Here is an 18778-nt window from a genome sequence, read left to right as displayed (position 1 = left end):
CTTGCCTATGAAAAATGTTGAAAAGAGCGCTGCCTAAAATTTTATTCAAATTAAATAGATATTGGGTGCAAATTTTCATGATAAGATTGTAACAACAGGTACATTTGCTGCTTGAGGAAAGTATAAGCCAACAACAAATAAATTTGTGAAAATGCGAACAAACTAGCTGACCAAAGTTGTAGTATTCATCAAAACACCAAAACACTGACATGTAAAGAAAGTGCAGAATTTTTAAACAGCAATTTCAAGGCAATTTAATCCATTATCATTTTAGATTCTAGACATTTTTCTAAGAATATATTAGAAGCTTTTTAACTATATTAATGCAGAATGGTGCTTTATGTGTCTGAAACAATCACAATTTTTTTTTTTAACTATGATACCAAAAGCTGATCTTTCTCAAGTGAGTTGGTATGCATTTTTACAGTAGTGATAGAACAATGGGTAGGGGTTAATCATTGCATTGTCAGAACAGTCCCCTAAATAGTTGAGTAGTAATTTGAGGTAACTTTGGAAAAGCAGATACTACAGGAGTCAAGAGGAAGTAGGGCTTCGATAACAGTGTGCTTTTATCATTAGTACATATGTATGCATTCTTTAACATCAATTAAACAAGATAGTCAAAGCTATCGTGTTTCCAGTAGTCATATATGGACATAGTAATTGGACCATAAAGACAGCTTAGCACTGAAGATCAATGATGCTTTCACACTGTGGTGCTGAAGAAGACTCAGGAGAGCTCCTTGGACTGCAAGGAGATCAAACCAGTCAACCCTAAAGGAAATCAGCCCTGAATGTTCATTAGAAGGACTGCTGCTGAAGTTGAAGCTCCAATGCATTGATCATCTGATATGAAAAGCTGACTTACTGGAAAAAACCCTGAAGTTAGGAAAGACTGAGAGTAAGAGAAAAAGGAGGTGAAAGAGAATGAGGTGGTTGGATGGGATTACTGACTAAATTTATTATTATTGACTATGCCAAAGCCTTTTACTATGTGGATCAAAACAAATTGTGGAAAATTCTTAAAGAGATGGGAATACCAGACCATCTGATCTGCCTCCTGAGAAATCTGTATGCAGGTCAAGAAGCAACAGTTAGAACTGGACATGGAACAAGAGACTGGTTCCAAATCAGTAAAGGAGTACATCAAGAGTGTATATTGTCACCCTGCTTATTTAACGTATATGCAGAGTACATCATGAGAAATGCTGGACTGGATGAAGAACAAGCTGGAATCAAGATTGCTGGGAGAAATATCAATAACCTCAGATATGCAGATGACACCACCCTTATGGTAGAAAGTGAAGAAGAACTAAAGAGCCTCTTGATGAAAGTGAAAGAGGAGAGTGAAAAAGCTGGCTTAAAACTCAACATTCAGAAAACTAAGATCATGGCATCTGGTCCCATCACTTCATGGCAAATAGATGGAGAAAGAGTGGAAACAGTGATAGACTTTATTTTCTTTGGCTCCAAAATCACTGCAGATGGTGAATGCAGCCATGAAATTAAAAGACATTTGCTCCTTGGAAGAAAAGCTATGACCAACCTAGAGAACTTATTAAAAAGCTGAGACATTACTTTGCCAACAGAGTTCCAGTCAAAGCTATAGTTTTTCCAGTAGTTGTGTGTGGATGTGAGAGTTGGAGTATAAAGAAAGTTGTGCGCCAAAGAATTGATGCTTTTGAACTGTGGTGTTGGAGAAGACTTTTGAGAGTCCCTTGGACAGCAAGGAGATCAAACCAGCCAATCCTAAAGGAAATCAGTTCTGAATATTCATTGGAAGGACTGATGTTGAAGCTGAAGCTCCACTATTTGGCCACCTGGAGGAAAGAGCTGTCATTAGAAAAGAGCTGGATTCTGGGAAGATCGAAGGCAGGAAAAGGGGACAACAGAGGATGAGATGATTGGATGGCATCACCGACTCAATGGACATGAGTTTGAATAAACTCTGGGAGTTGGTGATGGACAGGGAGGCCTGGTGTGCTGCAGTCCATGGGGTCGCAAAGGGTCAGACACGACTGAGCGACTGAACTGAACTGAACTGAATGGACATGGGTTTTAGCAATTCTGGGAGATAGTGAAGCACAGGGAAGCCTGGTGTGCTGCAGTACATGGGGTTGCAACATGACTTAGTGACTGAACAACAACTACAACAATTAGGTATTATTATTTTCATCCTTTCAAATTTCACAACAATGGAAATTGATTAAAGTTAATACATATTAGAAGAGTTGATGAAATAAACTTTGAAAATTTCAGTTGAATCACAAATCATTACATGTGTTTGGTACTAACATCCTGTCTCTCATACTATTTATTCCATGAAATATATAAAGCTACTTCAAAAATATCTCATTAATACTCATCCACCTTCTGTGCTTAAGTGTATAAAGAAGCAAAACAATAGCAAATTCAATTATGAAAACAAGAGTCATTATGTGATGTGCAGGTGCTGGTAAAATAAAAAAAATACAGTACGTTCTTTTAAAAAAATCAATTAGGATATTTAAGACTACATTTTCTAGTACCCTAGATCATAAAGCTCAGGATCAGTATTTCTCTGTTCAATCAGATTTTGATCAAAAGCATTATAATAGGATCTGTATATATGAATGTTGCCTACATCATTGTACCTTGAATTCCGACATGATTTTGAAGCCTGCAGAGCATAAGTACTTGACATTCATTTTCTCTCTCACATTCTATATTGTAGAGCATGGCATGAACTAATTTCTATAACCTCCTGTAGCAAGAGTGTAAATCAAGGAGCTACATGGTATAAAGCAAAGGGAAATGAATGACCTGTGCCCTTAATTAGGCCAGATAGTTCTTGCAGAGAAAGAATATATACATAAAACATAACTCTACAAGAGAGCTTATGAAAATGTCAATTGAATTTAGATCTACTTTTAAGCACTACAGGAAACAGATTTCTAGCCAACTTCCACATAGAATACTGAAAATGTTCACTATATTACCATTCACCTTCAAGTGTTTATGAATTTGTTACACACCCAACATTTCCAGTGAAAGCTATCTTTTCCCATCTGGTTCATCAAACCATTCAGAACTAACATCTTCTACAGAAATGTGCATGACAGGGTATACTTACACATGGTATTTTAAGCTGGGATCTCTATGTTTCTGGCTCTGCCAATTATAAGTTGCGTGATTTTGAATACATTACTCAATAACTATGAGACTAGCTATCCACACCTGTAAGATGTGGATTATAATGTTGTATTAAAATGAATGTTGTTGTATTAAAAGAAGTACAACTTTTACTTATTAGCACACTCCCTGGCTCACAGTAAGTGCTCGGGCATTGGTTTGTTGGTGCTAGTAATGGTCCTATAGGCAGCTCTCTACAAGCTTTTGTTTAAGTTGAATCTGGGAACAGCACACACTGAACACCTTCATTGTAACTATGGACTTTCTTAGACAGAACTACTGTTGTCTAATTGCTGCCTGTGCTTGGAAGCTGATACGGCTTGATGAGGGAAAGTAATGACAACCAAACACTCCTGATATTCAATGTTTTTGTTTTTGTTTTTCTGGATGATTAAGATAAACACAAAGTTGAAAGGATATGAGTAAGATGTGTTTATCTAGGATTATGGCTGATATTAACTTGGTCTTCTCTGCAATGTGTTCTGTGACCTAATAATATCATTTAGCATGAGTATTTTTTGTTAATTATTAGTAAGAAAAACTAAGTGTTAGCCTTTTATTTTTGATTATTCTAATTAGCACATCAAATCTATATGAAAACCAACAAGATTTAACTCAACTTCAAAGTCATGCAATTAATTTTGTGCATTTACTTTGGCAATGATTTCTTGGCTATGGTACCAAAAGCACAGAAAACAACAACAAAAAAGGACAAGTGAGGCTACATCAAACTAAAATCTTTTATATCAAAAAGGAAGCAATAAATAGAATAAAAAGGAAACAATGAATAGGAGAAAATATTTGCAGACCATGTATGTGATATGGCATTAATATTAAAAATATGTAAAGAATTTTTACAACTCAGTAGGAAAAAAACAAAAATAAAACAAATAACCCAATTCGAAATCAGCTGAAAAAGTCAAAAAATACATACAAATAGTAAACAGGCATATAAAAAGGTGCTCAACATCACTAATTGCTAGGAAAAAGCAAATCAAAACCACAGTGAGAGATCACCTATCACTTCATACTTGCTAGGATAGCCATTGTAAAGAAAAAAAAAGAAAAAAAAACAGCTAAGATGTAGAGAAAAGGGAACCCTTGTACACTGTTTTGGCAAGTGTGAGTTGGGACATCCATTACAGAACACAATATGAAAGTTCCTCAAAATATTAAAAATAAAACTAGCATATAAATCAGTGATTTTATTTCTGGGCATATATATCTGAAAGAATTGAAATCAATATCTTGAAGAGATACCTGCACTTCTGTGTTCATTACACATTTATTCATAATGGCCAAATATGGGAAAGACACAAATGTCCATCAAAAGATAAATGGATAAAAGAAATGTGATATATACATATAGTAGTATGCTATTCTGGAGAAGGCAATGGCACCCACTCCAGTACTCTTGCCTGGAAAACCCCATGGACGGAGGAGCCTGGTGGGCTGCAGTCCATGGGGTCGCTAAGAGTCGGACACGACTGAGTGACTTCACTTTCACTTTTCACTTGCATGCATTGGAGAAGGAAATGGCAACCCACTCCAGTGTTCTTGCCTGGAGAATCCCAGGGACGGGGGAGCCTGGTGGGCTGCTGTCTATGGGGTTGCACAGAGTCAGACACAACTGAAGCAACTTAGCAGCAGCAGCAGAAGCAGGATGTTATTCAGCCTTTAGAAAGAAGGAAATCCTCCAAAATTGAACAAGATTAATAAACCCTGAAGACATTATGCTAAGTGAAATAAGTCAGTCACAGAAGGACAAGCATTGAATGATTCCACTTTACAGGTTCTAAAATATTCAAACTTATAGAAACTTATAGAAACAGAGAATAGAATGGTGGTTGCCTGGAGTTGAAGAAGGGGTAAATAGTGAATTGTTCAATGGCTATAAATTTTTAGTTATGCACAATGAACAATCTGTATAGATCTGCTATGAAACGTAGTGCCTACATTTAACAATGCTGTACTGTACACTTAATAGATTTGTTAAGAATGTAGAGCTCATGTTGTATGTGTGTGCTCATTTGTCCAACTCTCTGTGACTCCATGGACTATATAGCCCATCAGGCTTATTTGTCTTTGGAATTTTCCAGGCAAGAATATTGGAGTGGATTGCCATTTGCTACTCCAGAGAATCTTCCCAACCTAGGGAGCAAACCTGTGTCTCCTGTGTCTCTTACTTTGGCAGATGGATTCTTTACCACTGCACCACCTGGGAGATCTTATGTTAGTGCTCTTAAAACACACACACAACAAAGGGGCGTGAGGAAACTTTTGGAGGTGATGGTTACATTTATTGCTTTGACTGAAGCTGTGGTTTCATGGATGTATGCTCTGTATGTTAGTCACTCTGTGTGTCCGACCCTTTGCAACCCCATAGACTGTAGCCCGCCAGGCTCCTTTGTCCATGGAATTCTCCAGGCAAAAATTCTGGAGTGGGTAGTCATTTCTCCAGGGGATTTTCCTGACTCAGGGATTGAACTCAGGTCTCCTGCATTGTAGGTAGATTCTTTACCATCTGAGTCACCAGGGAAGCCTGGCATGTGCATATGTATGCATATGCATATATACATAGTGTATGCATATGTCCAAGCTATCAAATTTTATACATTACATATATGCAGATTTTTATATCAATCACATGTCAATAAAGTTGTCAATTAAAAAATAAAATAAATTTATAATTGGGTATTTGAGTTTAGGGTTTGTAAGGACATGCACTGAAGTCAAATGTACTGACTTTGAATTTTATTTCCACTATTTATGACCCATAAGGTCATAATAATGGGTAAGGTGGTTAACCTGATTGAAACTCAGTTTATCCACATTTAAAATGAGAATATTGATAATACACCCCAAGAGCATTATTCCATGGTTTAGAGGAGACTGTGTTTGTGAAGCACTTCACATAGTCCGTGACATATTCTAAGTGCTCAGTAAGTTTCAGCTATTACTATTATCCACAACACAAATTAGAATTTCCTTGAGCTTTAAAATTATTATTGATCAAATGTTTGAGACCTATATGAAGCCAGTTGAACCAAGAATTTCTGGAGAGGAGATTCAGGCAAGTACATGCTTTTAAAATTCTCCACAGGCTTTTCTAATGGTATTCAGGACAAGAAGAAAACTAATAGATTAGAGAAACACTAGAGGTAAGTATAGACAAGACATGGTTGACTGGCTGTGGTAGGTTAGAAAAAGGTAGGAGTTAAGGAGTATCCATGTAGTTTCTTTTTATCACAGGATGGACTACAGTAACAATTACTGAAAAAAGAAATGCAGAGAGAGCATGTTTTTGGTGAGAAGATGGATTCTGCTTGAATGTGCTGAGTTTGATGATCCTATTATACATGAAAGTGCGGAGTTAGGGGAGGCAGTTGGGTTTGAGATCTGGGACTCAGAGGGAGGAAAAACATATGGTATGAGGATGTAAAGCTAGAAAGCTTTGTCTATAGATAGATGGGAGAGGATACAGTCTACAGAAGAAAAAAAAAAAAAAAAAACAGTGAAAAGGCTATCAACATTAAATACCAAGGGATTTCAACATTGAATATTTAGATAAAGTAGGCTGCAGTCAATGGGGTTGCACAGAGTCGGACACGACTGAAGAGACTTAGCAGCAGCAGCAGCAGTAGGAACCTAGAGAGAAAACTCAGAATGAACGTTGTGGTGTATTCAAAGTCAAGGGAATAGATTTCAGTAAGGGGACTATGGTCAAATATGTTTGCTTTTGCTAAGAGATGTAGTAATACAAGTATTGAATGTGTTCACTTTTTCACCTAAAAAAATTCAGGTGTCCTGCAATTCAAATTCTGCCTATCTCTTGTTTACACTGAAACAGCACAAGGGGGGTCCAGAGGAAAATGAAAGCAATAAAGAATAATAACATATGGTTCTACCAAAATTTCCTTGGATATTTTATTTCTCATCTTCTCACATTTTCTCCTCAAATTCATATCTCTTCACCTCTTGGTCCTTCAACATTCATATCCCACTTATTCTTAACTGATGGACTGATTTGTTTTTACTAAGAAAACAGAAGCAAATAGAAACAACTATTTTGTCTCCCAATTTCTTCTCTATAGCCTATCTGCATCAATGCTTGCAATATTTCTTTCATTCCTGTTACCATGGAGAAACAGCCTTACTCTTGTCTTATGGCAGCCTCTCCAGTTTTAAACTGAATCATTTTATTCCATCAAAGTCAGCTATTGCTATGACCCTCCCTCCATCTTGCATCACCATTTCCCCCATTTTTGTTAAATTCTTTAATCTGCTCCCTTAATGTATTTTTGTATAACAACATGCAAGCAAATCTCCCATCTAAAAAATCAATGTCCTTTTTTGACCCCCAAATGCCTTTATCTATCTAGTCATTTATTTTTCTTCTTTAGTGCAAACTTAAAAAAAATCCCTTTTTAGAGTACTTTTAAGTTCATAGCAAAATTGAGGCTAAGGTAAAGAGATTTGCCATGTCTCTTCACCTTACACACCCACATGTAGAATCTCTACCATTATCAACATTCGATGCCAGTGTGGTGCATTTATTACAACCTATTTGACACATCATAATCATCCCAAATCCATAGTTCACATTAGGGTTCACCCTTGGTGTGTACATTGCACACACTTGGGCAAAGAATGACATGTACCCATCTTTATAGTATCACACACAGTATTTTCACTGTCCTAGAAATCCTTTATACTCTGCTTATTCATTCCTTCCCTCATCTTCCAATCCCTAGGAACCATAGATCTCTTTACTGTCTCATATTTTCTTTTCTGGAATGTCATATAGTGGAAATCATATATATAGTAATATATATTTAAGTTTTTGTTATGTCTTTTCATGGTTTCATATCTCATACCTGTGTGTCTACAGGTATTCTCTCTTTATGCTGCTACAGTTCACTTACATATTTTATTAACATTTAGCCTTTCTTTTGATACTGGCAAATTTTTATAGGTACAAAATATATTTTAATTATGTTAATCTTTTATGCCATTGATTTTTCTTTTTTAAAAAATGCTATTTTATTCCTTTTTCACTTATTCAATGGGGCTTTTGTTCCTGCCATTTCAGTGAAGTTATTCTTGTCAGCATTACTAACAGACACATTCATGTCAAATCCCATAGCAAATACTCACTTTTTTAATCTATTTATGAGATGACTGTCCACACCCACTTTCTTCAGATACTTTCTTACTTGGTTTCTAGCACATTACTCTTATTTAATTGTATTTTTTTCCCATAGTTTCTCCTGAGTTCCCTTTTATACTTCCTCCTCTTTGTGGATACTCCTAAATATTGAAATAACCCTACTACTAATTTTCCTTAACTCACAAGGGTTTTGCAAATTTTTGTTATTTATATTACCTTTTTTTTGTGTGACCATATCTTATAGCTTCACATTCCATCTCTAGACTGACAATTCCTGTTTATATCACAAAATCTGACCTTTCCACTGGGCACCAAAGTCACATATAATAACTCCTTTTTGATATTTCTGATTCTAAAGCTAATAGTCATGTGTAACCTAATAAGACCGAGGCAGAATTATTCATTCACCTCCTACCAATGCCCAATTGTCCTGCCCTTATTAGTTCTTCATCTCTATTCACAGTACCATCATTGACATAGTTTCTGGTATCAAACTTTTCAAAGATTTTCTTGATTGCTGTCATTCTTGCAAACCAAACTTGTTTTGCTTCAGGGACTTTATGTGTATTGTTCTTATTTCTAGAATGTTGTTAAAAACAAACTTCTTGAGACTCAGCATTTCTCATTATTTGAGTAACTGTTTAAATATTTTTTTCTCAGAGAGGTATTCCTTGACAAACATATCTGAGAAAGCCTACTTCTCAATTATCCTGTGTGCATATATGCAATGCTACTCTTTTCATAACATTGTTTAATCATCTGAAGCTAAATTGTTTATGGATTTATTTATCTTCTGTCTCATTATTGGAGACAATATACCAATATGTACAAATATAATGATGGGGAGGGCTCTGTTGGTGTAGTACAATACTCTTGACTCATTATCTGAATAATTATGTATAGATCAGGGCTTATACATATAGTTGAAAGACAATATGAATAAAAGGAGGCTACATGTGCAAAAACAAATGAAAAGTAACTAGAGCAAGAGAGATTGAGTAGGTGTCATTATTAAGGACAACAAACCAGAAAAAGGAGAAAGAGAGAAAGAGAACTTAGATACTGAGGAGCAAATGCTTTGTGTCTTAAGTATAGAACTGCCCACTGAAGTGCAGGTGTCTCATGTGTGGCTGATGGACATGGATTTGGACATGAACATGCTTGTGTTCAGTTCAGTTCAGTCACTCAGTTGTGTCCGACTCTTTGTGACTCCATGGAATGCAGCACGCCAGGCCTCCCTGTCCATCACCAACTCCCGGAGTTCACTCAAACTCATGTCCATTGAGTTGGTGATGCCATCCAACCATCTCATCCTCTGTTGTCCCCTTCTCCTTCCACCTTCAATCTTTCCTAGCATCAGGGTCTTTTCCAATGAGTCAGTTCTTTATATCAGGTGGCCAAAGTATTGGAGTTTCAGTTTCAGTACTGGTCCTTCCAATGAATATTCAGGACTGATTTCCTTTAGGATGGACTAGTTGGATCTCCTTGCAGTCCAAGGGACCCACTCTTAAGAGTCTTCTCCAACACCACAGTTCAAAAGCATCAATTTTTTGATACACAGCTTTCTTTATATTCCAACTCTCACATTCATACATGCCTACTGGAAAAACCATAGCCTTGACTAGATGAACCTTTGTTGGCAAAGTAATGTCTCTGTTTTTTAATAAGCTGTCTAGGTTGGTCATAACTTTTCTTTCAAGGAGCAAGCACCTTTTAATTGCATGGCTGCAGTCACCATCTGCAGTAAATTTGGAACCCCAGAAAATAAAGTCTGACACTGTTTCCACTGTTTCCCCATCTATTTTCCATGAAGTAATGTGACCAGATGTCATGATCTTAGTTTTCTAAATGTTGAGTTTTTAGGAAACTTTTTCACTCTCCTCTTTCAGTTTCATCAAGCAGCCCTTTAGTTCTTCTTTGCTTTCTGCCATAAGAGTGGTTTCATCTGCATATCTGAGGTTTTTGATATCTCTCCCGGCAATCTTGATTCCAGCTTGTGCTTCATTCAGTCCAGCATTTCCCATGATGTACTCTGCATATAAGTTTAATTATCAGGGTGACAATATACAGCCTTGACATACTCCTTTCCCAACTTGGAACCAGTCTGTTGTTTCATGCTTGTGTTGCTGCTGCTGCTGCTGTTAAGTCGCTTCAGTCATGTCTGACTCTGTGCGACCCCATAGATGGCAGCCCATCAGGTTCCCACGTCACCAGGATTCTCCAGGCAAGAACACTGGAGTGGGTTGACATTTCCTTCTTCAATGTAGGAAAGTGAAAAGTGGAAGCAAAGTTGCTCAGTCTTGTCTGACTCCTAGCGACCGCATAGACTGCAGCCTACCAGGCTCCTTTGTGCATGGGATTTTCCAGGCAAGAGAACTGGAGTGGGTCGCCATTGCCTTCTCCCTATGCTTATGTTAGGGAAGTTTAAATTAACAGTCTTATTTATGCTTCAGAGACAAAGCAGAACAGACCTTGCTTCTAATCTGCCTGGACACTGCCCTGACTGATAGTGACTGTGAGTGACTGCCTGCTGTGAGTGCAAGGCTTGCAACACCATGGATAAGATGGGGGAGGAATCTTTGAGACTGTTGAGACACTGGAGGGGGCCTGGCCAATCAAGCCCCAGGCTTAGCAACATCTCAAGTTTTACAAGACAAAACAAACAGTATTAATGTAAAGCCAGGCTTGCAATTTGGTTACAGATTGATAAAGTTATCAGTTTGTGTCCCTCCTGGGATTATAAACAGGGACCCCTGAACTGCAGTCTTTGAAATCTCACTCATGGATCATACGCTCTGCCTGGGACACTTTCCCATTTGGGATTCCGGATGTGCTGTGACACGGGACTTCCCAGTGTTGTTTAAGTCTGGATGTTGGACAAAACCCAGTTTGGTGATGTACTCTCTGCTCTTTCTATTTCTCTTTTGTTTTAATGTTTGTATATTGAAAGTAAGCTAGATAAGTCCCTAATAAATATCTGTGTTATTTATTTGTATTTAATGAGTGGCTTATTTTGTTAACAAATCCTTTGATCCTGAGATAAAAGTGAAAACTTTCAGCAAAACAGCTTGCTAGACATTTATATTTGTATGTTTGAAGTCTAAAATTGAGAAGCAGTGGTTTCAGGTTCATGGAGAACAGAAAGAACAAGAACAACATCACGTGTACATATATATATATACACACACACACATATATATAATATATATATATATAATCATGTACTTGTTCAGACATAAAATCTTTAGAGCCTAAATACTGTTTGACATTTAATGCTCAGTTTTATTTTTAAACAATCCTATCTTTTCTAGCTAATTTCAAAGAGGCTTAGGAAGCAATATGTTGTGGAAAATAATATGTGGAGTTCAGATACATAAATCTTAAGTACAGATCCTGGCTGTTCTGACAACTCTCTGGATAACAGGACACTGGCTTAGTCATTAATCTCTGACATCCAAAGTTCCATATTTGAACATGTAGGGATAATAATGACAAGATTGATTCTGAGGTTGACTGAAATGGTATATACAACTGTTAATTCTCACTCCCTTCCTTACCAAATCTTTACCCTGAATTATTCTTTTTGGCCATGACTGCCTGTTCTAAATAATGAATGTGTGCTAAGTCACTTCAGTTGTGTCCAACTCTTGGCGACTCCATGGACAGTAGCCTGCCAGGCTCCTCTGTCCATGGGATTCCCCAGGCAAGAATACTGAGTGGAATGCTATTTCCTCCTCTAGGGGAATCTTCCTGACCCAGGGATGGAATCCACATCTCTTATGTCTCCTGCATCGGCAAGTAAATTCTTCACTACTGAGCCACCAGGGGTGCCCTGTTCTAAATAATAATAACTTGGAAAAATCATTCTCTGTATATAAAATGATGGCAACAGAAAACATTTAGAAGACATTTTAAAGGATTTGAGGGCTTTAGTTAGGCATGTATCATACTCTTGCCGGGAAGGTCCCATGGATGGAGGAGCCTGGTAGGCTGTAGTCCACGGGATCGCTAGGAGTCAGACACGACTGAGAGACTTCACTTTCACTTTTCACTTTCATGCTTTGGAGAAGGAAATGGCAACCCACTCCAGTGTTCTTGCCTGGAGAATCCCAGGGACGGGAGAGCCAGGTGGGCTGCCGTCTATGGGATCGCACAGAGTCGGACACGACTGAAGCGACTTAGCAGTAGCAGCAGTGAATTTGAGAAGTATTTTCAGTAACAAGGTCAGGTGCTATTTGAAAGGTATCTTCATGTCATGTAATAGTGATTATCGTTTGTACTTGTTCAACTTTGTCATGTCAAGTGTGGATCCTTTATAGGTACTATTGGATATGCTGTCAAGCACACTTGCTCTCTTATTCAGAACTCCTTTTTTGAAGATTCTATGTAAAGCAGATAGCTTCAACAAAGTATATTTGTTATGCAAAAGATTTAGCAACATTAATGTCAAATGGCAAATTCAAATGTCTTTGTATTTTTTTAAATAATAAAATAGCTCATGTAAAATATGCACTACATTGTTAGATGCCAGTTCAACAATTTGAAAATGATGGTAAGTGATGTCTCAGTGTGCTTCTCATGAGTTTCTGGTTCAAATAATAGACTAAATTAAATGGGGTTTTGAATTTAAATATGTCTCAGCAAAGCAGTTAAGCATCTAGGTTACTTTAAGGTCAAATGCATAGTTTGTTATACCAGGTTTACCAATTAGTAACTGTGGACATGTGATTCAAACTTTATGAATCTAAGAATTCCCATTTTAAAAAGAAATATGGGAATAATAAAACACTGAGCCCACTTATCTTATGAGAAGAAAAGGACATAGTATATATAAAGTCTGTAGTGTGTTGGTCTCTTAGTAGTGTCTGACTCTGCAAGCCTGAGAACTGTAGCTCACCAAGCTCCTCTGTCCATGGAATTCTCCAGGCAGAAATAGTGGAGTGGGTAGTCATTTCCTTCTCCATGGATCTTCCCGACCCACGAATAGAACCTGGATTTCTTGCATTGTAAGTAGAGTATTTACCAACCTTAGCCACCAGGGAAGCCAAAGTAAGTAGAGAAACTATTGTTTAATAATTCTTCAATAGACATTATTATTATTTTATTAGCAATCCAGACTTGACCTCCCCATAATACATTTATAGATGCCAACCTTTTTAAAACCAGTCAGGTATATATAATTCCTTTGCAAAGCCATTGCACTTGGCAACCTCTTTTTCCTCTGTTCGCATGACTGTCTCATTCATAAGCCTTGAGTGCTTTAAAATTGGTGAATTTATTTCTTATTGGTGTTCTCGGTGCCCAGCATATTGCTTGGCACATGATGGTTCTACATCTCATATTGATTGAATAAATTGGAAGATTCAAGTTCATATAACATGGCATTGTCTGAGAAAACTTATTTAAACATTCTTTAAAAAAAACTGCTTTGTTAGGGCAGTGATTTAAACAATGTTGTTATTTATAAGAATTTTTCTTTTCATAAAATATATCTGTATGTTAAATTCTTGATTGTGTTCACCATTTTAGGAAGTGAGTGAATGCTTGAATAATTGAAATTTATTTTCTGATGTAATTTCTATAAGAACTAAAGTGGAGAAAAATTGCAAATATTATATCACATTCTCATAACACATATTTATTGACTTTTTGTGATAGCCCTTCAATTCACTGAAAAGACATACAAGAATAAATTTCAGTAACCCTTTGAAAACTCATCAATATGAGTACATCATGTAGAAACTAAATATCCTATTAACATTTTCTAAAACTGAGCTTATCTCTTATATTGAAGACATAGTATACTATTCTTCAAGGTTTTTTTTTTTTTTTTCCTCTACAGATGCATGGTTAATTTCATTTTGGAAATTGATTAGACTACCTGATTGATTGCAGTGATTGCTTTTCTTGTCTTGAGAAAGGAGACACAATTTATAATTCGTATTAAAAGTTGATTAGTATTTAATACTGTTAGTCTTGCTGAATGTTGCATAATAAATTCTAAAACCAGAACCTGTACAGCCAATTACTAAATATAAATACTAAGTAAATCACATCTTCAAGTGGTATAAAAAATTCAAAGGCATAATCTTCAGTGTTAAAACAAACCTAAACAAAAAAAATCTCATTAAAGGCAGTAGCCTTGTGGTCTTAAAGAGGTTTTTGTTGTCTTCTTTGTGGATAATGTTTGTGATTTTAGTCTGGGAATGAACACAGACTGTTTTGTCCCTAATGCATTTAGAATTTGCATGACATAAAGTTATACAGGTACCCAAATGGATTTATTTTCCTAAGGGTATCTATGATTAACTATACCATGAATTAAAATGTGTATGCCTTAAATGTACAGACTAATTTACAAACTCATATTCTAATAATACTCTGACAAAATATTTAACTGTATTTTGAAATGGGTTTGCTAGTAAATACATTCCAAATTGCTGAAACAGATACACACAATGTTATTACTGTGAAAATATACTTATTTCCTCTATGTATGTAACATTTCCCAGTAGGGATAAGATCTCATATGATTGCTGAATGAAAGAACTTCTGGATAGTGTGGCATGAGAGAGATGTGACCTTCAGGTGGTATTTATTTTGTACTCTTTGGCACTGTGACATCAACTTTTTTCAGAGAGATCAGAGCATCACTTCCTCCTACCAGTCTTCGGGTGTACTGTGTATGACAACTGTGAACCATACACATTGCACGCCTTTAAATCTGATATAAAGGAGTAAAACCCCATAATGAATGCAGTGTACAAGGGAATCTGTGAGTATACTCTGGTTAAGTTTATGCAATGGCTGCCTGAAACACCCACCCTGAATCTCATGGCCCATTGTGCAAAAAGTATATCACTCTTCTGACAGCAGACAATTGAGATTAGTGATAGTGACACACACATGTGCAGGAGTGCTGAGTAGGCAGAAAAAATAAGCAAAAGAGAAATGAGGTGACCTCCTAACAGCAGATGAACATGACTCAATCAGCAATGGAAATCAATGAGCTGAAAGGAACTGGCAGGGAAAATCAATGAGGGAATAATGCACTGACCAATGAACTTTGTCCCCTTTTTGTATTCTCCTCTGGTTGTAGCAACCTAAATATCTCTTCCAGATCATTCTAGCCTTTTCATTCCTATTTACATTCTCAGTTACCTCTAGCTCCCATGTTTCTCAGGCTCTGTGCATAATTTAAAGCATCAAAAGATGACACAAAATTTATCTCCCATCTCTATGCCGCATGCGAGAGGGAAAAAAAAGAAAGAAAACAGGGATAAAACTTCATCTGAGAAAATGGCTATAAAAACCTTGACAGAGTGGAGATTAGTAGAAAAATTTAGACTGGCCCATGCAAGCAAGCTTCAGCTTTGCCATTAAGCTGCATCTTGGTTTCATTCACTTAGACTTTGAACTTTAATTACAATGGATATATGTATATAGCCATAGTTTAAACAACTAGAGCACATCAAACAACTACTGGAAATATCCTTATTTCTCTCAAGAATCTAAAGTTGTACATTATCTAAGTTTTTCTAAGTTATACATTATCAATGGTGAATTAAGCCAATATTAACACTGAAGTAGGGGTATCATGACAAAGGCAAGTAAGATACATGAAGTCAATTTTGCATTTAATAATAAGATTTCAGGCTTTATTTTGGGTTTATTATTGTAAACCTAGAGCCAAAAAAAGAGCAACTTGTAGGAAAGAACAATGCCCCAAATTCAGCTAATGATCATGATTTGGAATTTACATTTCTGTCCTGTATTGTATAGTCTTCCACAACCACAGTCTCTGTTCTTCTGCTCTCTAACCTAAATAATAAATCTATTCTAAATCTGATGTTTTCCTGGATCCTAGGTAGACTACATTAAGAAAAAAAAATTATAAAAGTATCAGAAAAACTATAAAATTTAAGTAAAATATAAAGTACTATGATTGGGAAAATAGCAACAATCTGTACATACAGATAAAATTAACAGGGAAAATAGTTGTTTAACTTTTTCAGCATAAAAATAAAAATGAAAAAGTATAGATAAATTCAATGCTTGTCACATTTTGTGATTCCAGTTGAGTCGGTTTCCTCTTATCAGCAAGAAGTGACTTTTTTTCCTAATTGGTATGCTATCATCATTGATTGAATATATTTATCTGTCAACATTTCTGTTTGGTTCTCTAAATCCCAAGTCTCTTCTCTTGGTTCTTTCCCTAAGTAGACTGTATAGACCTGGATAGCCTAGTGATGATTCAAACTTCTTTGCAACTCCCATAACATTTAGTAAAGTAGCTCGTTTGAGGATAGATGCTTAAAATGCAGTTTTTGTTAATGTTGCTAATGAGTTGCTTAACTTGTGTTAAGTTCAGTTCAGTTGCTCAGTTGTGTCCGACTCTTTGCAACCACATGAACCACAGCACGCTGGGCCTCCCTGTCCATCACCAACTCCCGGAGTTCACTCAAACTCATGTCCATTGAGTCGGTGATGCCATCCAGCCATCTCATCCTCTGTCATCCCCTTCTCCTCCTGCCCCCAATCCCTCCCAGCATCAGGGTCTTTTCCAATAAGTCAACTCTTTGCATGAGGTGGCCAAAGTATCAGAGTTTCAGCCTCAGCATCAGTCCTTCCAATGAACACCCAGAACTGGTCTCCTTTAGGATGGGCTGGTTGGATCTCCTTGCAGTCCAAGGGACTCTCAAGAGTCTTCTCCAACACCACAGTTCAAAAGCATCAATTCTTTGGCACTCAGCTTTCTTCACAGTCCAACTTTCACATCCATACATGACCACTGGAAAAACCATAGCCTTGATTAGAAGGACCTTTGTGGGCAAAGTAATATATCTGCTTTTGAATATGCTATCTAGGTTGGTCATAACTTTCCTTCCAAGGAGTAAGCTTCTTTTAATTTCATGGCTGCAATCACCATCTGCAGTGATTCTGGAGCCCAAAAAATAAAGTCTGACACTGTTTCCACTGTTTCCCCATCTATTTCCCATGAAGTGATGGGACTGGATGCCATGATCTTAGTTTTCTGAATGTTGAGCTTTAAGCCAACTTTTTCACTCTCCTCTTTCTCTTTCATCAAGAGGCTTTTAAATTCCTCTTCACTTTCTGCCATAAGGGTGGTATCATCTGCACATTTGAGGTTATTGATATTTCTCCCGGCAATCTTGATTTCAGCTTGTGCTTCCTCCAGCCCAGCATTTCTCATGATGTACTCTGCATACAAGTCAAATAAGCAGGGTGACAATATACAGCCTTGACATACTCCTTTTCCTATTTGGAACCAGTCTGTTGTTCCATGTCCAGTTCTAACTGTTGCTTCCTGACCTGCATACAGGTTTCTCAAGAGGCAGGTTGGGTGGTCTGGTATTCCCATCTCTTTCAGTATTTTCCACAGTTTGCTGTGATCCACAAATCAAAGGCTTTGGCATAGTCAATATAGCAAAAATAGATGTTTTTGTGGAACTCTCTTGCTTTTTCAATGATGCAGCAGATGTTGGCAATTTGATCTCTGGTTCCTCTGCCTTTTCTAAAACCAGCTTCAACATCTGGAAGTTCACTTATCAGTAATAATGTATAACATCTTTACATTAAATATTTTATTCTCTGTGCTTCCTAGATGGCACTATTGGTAGGGAAACTGTATTGCCAATACAGGAGACATAAGAGACATGCTTTTGATCCCTGTGTTGGGAAGATCCTGTAGAGGAGGGCATGACCCCTTCTCCAGTATTCTTGCCTGAAGAATCCCAGGCAATGGAAATGTCTGTTTCCTATATCCTATCCATTGTTGTGGTTTTTGCTTGTTTGGTATGATGGTGTTCCCCCCACCCTCCAAATAACATCTTACATGAAATGTCAAATTATAAAATGGCATGCTGCTCCTCAATTCGAAAGGTGTACTTAACAGCCAGGAGTCTTGCTCCTCTGAAGCTTTAGGCCCAGAGCTATTTTACCACTGAGTTCCAGCATTTTGCAAACTGCTGACCTATGCAAATTGAAAGCTAAATTTTTCTATAAGATGTGATTTTTAAAATGTTTCTCTCTGGTCAAATCAGAGAGCAAAATGGGGAGAATCAGAGTCTGGCCAAGGGTCACTTTTCTTTTTGCTAAGGATACTATGGTATATACTTTTATCAAACATTCCTTGCTTCCTATTTTAGGTATGCATGCACTGAGTATCAATCCTGGTTCCTGGTGTAATTAGGTTCAAATATACCACTTGACAAGCTCTTTAATCAGATTATCAAAGTTATTTTTTTTCTGTATTAAATGTAGTAGAACAATTCATCTGACAAGGAGTCTTGTGTGGTTATGAATAATAAAAGACATGTACAATACCCAGCACAGTTAGTGCTCATGCATAGTAGGTATGCATAATGGTTGCTTATATCATTTATCCTAACAAATTGTGCAAGAGGACAGAATGTT

Source organism: Bos indicus, chromosome 8 (assembly GCF_029378745.1).
Source record: "Bos indicus isolate NIAB-ARS_2022 breed Sahiwal x Tharparkar chromosome 8, NIAB-ARS_B.indTharparkar_mat_pri_1.0, whole genome shotgun sequence".
NCBI lineage: Eukaryota > Metazoa > Chordata > Mammalia > Artiodactyla > Bovidae > Bos > Bos indicus.
The sequence above is the reverse complement of the archived record's forward strand: the minus strand, read 5'-3'. Positions refer to the sequence as shown.